This window comes from Notolepis coatsorum, assembly GCF_963971535.1.
Source record: "Notolepis coatsorum genome assembly, contig: SCAFFOLD_548, whole genome shotgun sequence".
In the NCBI taxonomy this organism is placed as follows: Eukaryota; Metazoa; Chordata; class Actinopteri; order Aulopiformes; family Paralepididae; genus Notolepis; species Notolepis coatsorum.
This window is the reverse complement of record NW_028172604.1, coordinates 32,813-39,451: the sequence shown is the minus strand read 5'-3', so window position 1 is coordinate 39,451 and position 6,639 is coordinate 32,813.

Here is a 6,639-nt window from a genome sequence, read left to right as displayed (position 1 = left end):
ACATACATGACATACAGATAGACAGTACTGCTACATCTATACATTTATGACATATCAGATTTGCAAATACAGTACTGTTTGTGATACAAAAGTGTCCAGAAAAGGAGTGTATATACATTTGGCGTAGAAACTGTACATTGGAGGAGGTTGGTGGGGTGGGGTTGGGTGGGTTGGGTGAGGGCTGTACATTGGAGGTGGAGGGGGGGGGGGGGGGGGGGGGGGGGTTGGGTAGGGGACACACACACATTTTACACTGTACATTGGAATATTGACAAAGCCTTACTTGGTCATTTACTGTACAACTAGGTTAGGACATTTGTAGGGGCCAGTTTCGAATTGCAGTCTCACGTAGGTGTTTTTTGAGAGTGTTTTTGAAGGTGGGTAGTGATTCACATTCCTTTACAGCTTTAGGCAGGGCGTTCCACATTGATGTGGCATAATTGCGAAACGTGTTTAGTCCCTTGTTTGAGCCGAATCTGGGTTTTACATGATTTGTGGAGCTCCCTCTGGTGTTGTGATCGTGGTATTCACTGACCTTTGGGAAGTATTTTGACATGTACATGGGTACCCTGGTCGCGTAGTGTATCTTGTAGACCAGGCCCATTGCAAGTTGCTGTACTCTGTCGTCTACTCTAAGCCATCCTAGGTTGTCAAAGTGGGCAGGGGTGAGGTGGGTTCTAGGAGTCAGGTCAAGTAGTAGTCTGACTAGCTTGTTTTGAGATGTTTGTAATTTGTTTTTTAGTGCCTTTGAGGTGCTTTGGTACCATGAGGTGCAAGCATAGTCGTAGTACCCTTGAATGAGTGCTCCTGCTAGAGTCTTCAGGGTATTCTTGTTTACCAGAGAGGAGATCCGGTACAAGAATCGCGTTCGTTGGTTGACTTTTTTTATTACATTGGATGCCATTTTGTCACAGGAAAGATTAGCCTCTAGGATGGAACCCAGGTAGGTAATTTCATCTTTCCTTGTGATAATATTGTCACCCACTGTAACCGAGAAGCCGTCGGTCTTGCTGAGTTTGTTATTTGAACCGAAGAGAATGGACTCTGTTTTGCCCATGTGTAATGATAGTTTGTTGTCGGCGAGCCATATGCAGATTTTGCCTAGTTCCGAGCTGAGGGCTTTTTCAACCTGTAACTTGTTCTTGTCAGAGACCAGCAGGGCTGAGTCGTCCGCAAACAGGAACAAGTTGCAGTCACAAGCTGACGACATGTCATTTGCATAAATTAGGAATAGTAGCGGTCCTAGTATGCTTCCTTGTGGAACACCACAGCTCACTGTGAGGGGGGGGATAGGGTACCGTTTACTTCCACCATCTGTTCCCTCCCCTCCAGGTAGGATTGTATCCAGCTCACTGATAAACTATCAAAACCAATTGCTTTTAGCTTGTCAATCAGAATGGTGTGATTGACAGTGTCGAAGGCCTTTTGTAGGTCCAGCATGACCATGCCGCAGTATTTGCCCGCGTCCACCTCTTGTTTGATGTGGTCGCTAAATAGTTGACGAATGTCACTGTTAGACTGAAACCGCCCTGCCTGCTTGGACATTTCGTTTATTGTCGGATTTAATATAAATGTCATTTATTAAATGAGTAAAGGTCTACGAAGCCAAGGCCCTCCCGACACGCTTGCAGATATCCAGCCAAGACGACGGATACGTCACACGCCGCCAATAGTCATGACAAACTCAGCGGCATTAAATCTAGGTGATTTAATGAAGGCAATCAAAGACGGGACTGATGTCTCAAACAGAATTGCCTACTTCAATCTGCCTTGACAGCCATGGATGGTAAGCTGACAGGTTTGACAACAAGAGTCGAGACAATTGAACAGCGGGTCAGTGACGTCGAGGACCACAACCAACACTCTGTCAACCGGCTTCAGAAACTCGAAAAAGAAGTCTTATATCTGACGGAGAAAAACACTGACCTGGAAAACCGCAGTAGAATGTTTAACCTCAAAATCCACGGTCTTCCCGAGGGGAGAGAAGGTCCCGATCCAATCGCCTTTTTTGAGACTTTCTTCTCGAATCTGTTCGGCTCCGACGCTCCGCTCCCGAGGCGCATCGAACTACAAGCAGCGCACCGGGCCCCAAACACGCGTCCAGCCGCTGGCCGTCCACCTCGCAATGTTTGGGTTCGCTTTCTTCGTCTCCAGGAGAAAAACAAGATCCAACAGCTGGCCAGAGAGAAGCGTTCCCTCACATTTGAAAACGCGAAAATCCAAATATTCCAAGACATTCCAGCGTCTATTCAAAAAAAGAGGAAAGAGATGTTTCTTGAGGCCAAAATCGCCCTACAAGACAAAGGCTTGTTCAAGATGGATTTCGGTTTGCCTCGACTAGTAGACGAGAGTAGCCGAGTGAAGCCGGGGGAGGAGTTAAGAGGGCGGACACTGCCGATTTCACGAGAGCCCCTCGCCTAGTCTCGCGCGGCAGATACGCTTTCACGTCACCACACGCACATTACACACCTGTCCAGCTCATTATAATGCGATGGCCGTGTGCAAAATTAGATCAGATTCAAATGTACAGCACACCATATACTGCTACAGTGGAATATACTATTCATATACCATAATGTATACCATCTTGTTGCGCGCTCCTGGCCGCACGCACACACAACACACTGCTGTAGCCTGTATGTATGTGTGTGTGTGTGTGTGTGTGTGTGTGTCTGACAGCTTGAAGTTTATCATGATGATATGATGATAAGTTGATAACGCATAACATAATAAAGTTTTCAATCAATCAAACGTCTCATACCTCCCTGGCTGTCACATGGCTGGTGACTGACAACTTTTCTGAGCCAATAGGCGCTTTGCGCGACCGTAGCAAGTCGCTTCCCAGCCGGGAGCAGCCGGCTGAGAGGTACTGTGGAGCCTCGCTCTGAATGCTGCGCGCGGCTCGCTCCCGCGGGAGTTCCGCGCCTCGCCTAGTCAGATTTTCAGAGCAAATCGGACAACATTCTAACCGTCATGCAACGCGCTTGGCGAGGCCGTAGTAAAACCTGCGCAGATCTGCATCCGCCTATCCCATCTTGAACAAGCCTTTTGTCTACAGAATGCGCTGGCCCTCGTCGTTACAGATCGACTTCAAAGGGAAACAAACAATGTGTCACTCAAAGGAGGACGCTGATGTATTTCTCAAAGAGAACAATCTCCTTCCAAAAGCGAATAAAAGCGTCCCAGCAACTGTTGAAGACTAAGGCCAGTCTTGCAGCGGACAAACGACGGATCAGCTAAGTGACTGTTCTATGAACTTGAACTGTTTCTTCTCTATTTAATTTTTTTTTCTCACCTATACTATAGGCTATGCCTACTACTAATATTGGAGGAGGAACTATCACTAAATAACTGTCAACAGCCAACTTGGTTGCGTTTGCCGTTTGATCAATATGCACATGCAGTGCAGCTTAATGGTTTCGTTCTATTTGTCAACACTGTCCTAATATAGGTTAATTAGCGGGCTTTGTTTATTATTGTTATTATTATTATTATTATTGTTATTATTATTATTATTATTATTATTATTATCATTATCATTATCACTTGTTCTCTTTTTTTTTAAACTATTTGCATTACTATTGCAGCTTGTTATTATGCGTTTTCGCGTGACCATTAAATAAAGTATGCAAATTCTGAGATTCAAGTATAATAATAGTCTATCAAAACGAGCATTGAAAAAACTGCAGGTTGTCACACTAATCTTTTTAGTTTCAAGGCTCATTTCATGCACATAGCCTGACGCCGTAATCTGAGGCCCGATGACCAGGCCTGACTGGGCCGCACACACTGTCTAATATTGGTTTAGCAAAGATATTTGGCTTAGGTATTTAAAAACACTGTCACGAGCCCAGACTGTTGTTTTTGACTTTGTCTCACAGACCAAAACTCATTAAATTAACTAGTAGGGTTTAAATTCTGCACGTCAATCTGCCGAACATATGACTAAAACACACAGAAAGATACTCATCTTTCTCTTTCTTGGATCTTGCGTTTGCATTCTTTTGTGGGTGTGTGCATTCATGCATACTTATTATTTCACCTAAAGCCTATGTGTGTGTGTGAGCACACATGCATATCTACTTCCTATTATTTAATCTAAAGCCTATTCGAGCATATACTGTGGACATGTACTTTATAGGCTACATGTGGCCATCATGTTATTGGCTCCAAGTATGCACGTTTTTTTTTATTTTTTTTTGACAATTAGGGTGGTGTTAGCGTTAGGCTTGCAAATGCATGCACATGGCTGCATGAATGTGTGTGAGTGCACATGCATTCGTGCAGTGTGTGTGTGTGTGTGTGTGTGTGAATGCACAGTTTAAGCATGCACTTATTATTATTTCACCCATAAGCCCATTTACAACTTTGCAGCATGTATAGGAATGCATTTAATTTATTTAGCTTAAAGCCCCACTGCATTTGTAAGTGCAACATGAATACAGCATTTATTCTTTCATCTAAAGTTTTTTTTCTTTTTTCTTTCTGTATATATTTTTTTGCGTATATGCTTGGGCTGCAGGTGTAAGCATGCACTTATTATTACTTCACCCAAAAGCCCATTTACAGCATATGTATGTGCAGCATGTAGGAATGCATTTAATTTATTTAGCTTCATTTTCATTTTCAAATCTTAATTCATAAACGTTTGTTACATGCAGATATATAGTGCTGCGGCAGCCATACATTTATGACATACAGGAGAATACATACATTTGAGGGGGAGGAAACTGTACATTGGCAGGTACCCTCTGCTCTGAGTTTTAAGAGCGAACTTTAAGAAACAATAGACTAATAGTCAATGTTGCGCCCTCCCCAGTTTGCAGGATGTGCTGCCCATTTGTTATCATGCAGTTGTGGGTGTGTGTGTCGACTTGTTTAAACTTAATTAAACCACTACGGTTTAACAATAATGATAATAATTATTATTATTGATATTATTATTATTTTTTTTTTAATAATTTTTTCTCCTCTCTACCTTTTAGAGGCATTTAATTATACTTTTTTTTTGTTACTGTTGTGGGAGCGTGGCGTGTAGCCACTGAGAAGGAAGTCTGCTTTTTACCTGGCTGTTTGCGTTTTAGTTTGCAGACGACCAGGTGGGATGCAGCTTAATCTCCGGATAGGAGAAGTTATAGTGGAGGGGGGAGGGAATGGGGGATTGTGTTTTTTGTTTTTCTTTTCAGTCGACTCGCTCTGTTTTATTTTTGTTTTCACGCTCACGCTCGGTACTCAATGGAACCTTAACAAGTGAATATGTATCTATTATAGTTTTCTACTCCAAACGAATTACATTCAACCAGACTGCATCCCTTTTAGACTATGGCTAATTTGAATATCCTGATCTGGAATACAGGGGGTCTCAATATACCACATAAACGCACAAGTGTACTAACGTGGCTAAAGAGGAAGCAAGTGGATCTGGCTTTGCTGAGTGAAACTCATCTTTTATTGGCGGATAATGCAAAATTGGCAAATACATTTTATCATAACATAAGTTCTTCTTCTTTTGGCACCAAGACCCGAGGGGTAGCCATAGTGGCGAAGAAAAATTTGAATATTAAACTGTTAGATGTGTGGTCTGATGCAAATGGTCGAATCACTATTGCTAAAATAGAATGCTCTAACCGGAAAATTGCGCTGATTTCTGCATACGCCCCTAATTTGTATGACGCTAACTTTTATGCTGGCAGCTACAGGCCGCTACAGGCCCCTAAGTCTCCTCGGAGCCGATCTTAAGCTATATGCCAAGGTTCTAGCCACCAGACTTCAAAAGCACATGACATCTCTAGTTCACCCTGATCAGACCGGCTTCATAAGAGGCCGCCTGGTTACTGACAACATCAGACGGTTACTGCACGTGATTAATGCCAGCAAGGATATTGCAGCCCCTACAGCGGTCATATCCTTGGACGCAATGAAGGCATTTGACAGATTGGAGTGGTCTTACTTATGGGCAGTTCTCAGAAGGATGGGGTTGGGTGAGGGTTTCATTCATATGATCAAAGTATTATACACTGAGCCTTCGGCCATGATCTTAACGGGAAAGTTCTGTTCACCACTCTTCTCTGTCTCGCGTTCTTCTAGACAGGGTTGTCCTCTTAGTCCCGGACTCTTCGCTTTATCCCTCGAACCCCTAGCTCAATACATAAGACAATCCCAAATTATGTCTCCTATTTCAATTCAGGGCACACATCATCATATTAGCTTATACGCAGATGATGTACTCCTGTTTATGCAAAATCCCTCCATCTCTCTACCTCATCTGCTCGGCGTGATAGATGAATTCGGCAGCCTGTCCGGCTTTAAGATCAACTGGCCAAAATCTGCTTTTCTTCCACTTAATGAGCCTGCGAAGGCTACCATCTTACCGGCAAACATGCTTATGGTGGAGCACTTTAAATGTCTCGGGATTGAAATATTCCCCACTATAGGCCAGACGGTAAGGTATAATTACTCCAGCTTGGGTGACAGGATTACGAATGACTTTAACAGATGGTCCAAATTAAAAAATTCATTACAGGCCCGTGCGTCAATAATTAAAATGAATATTTTACCCAGAATTAACTTTATCAGCTCCATGCTCCCGTTACCTCCTCCTGTTGGTTACTGGCAGAAATTGCACTCTGCCTCGTATAA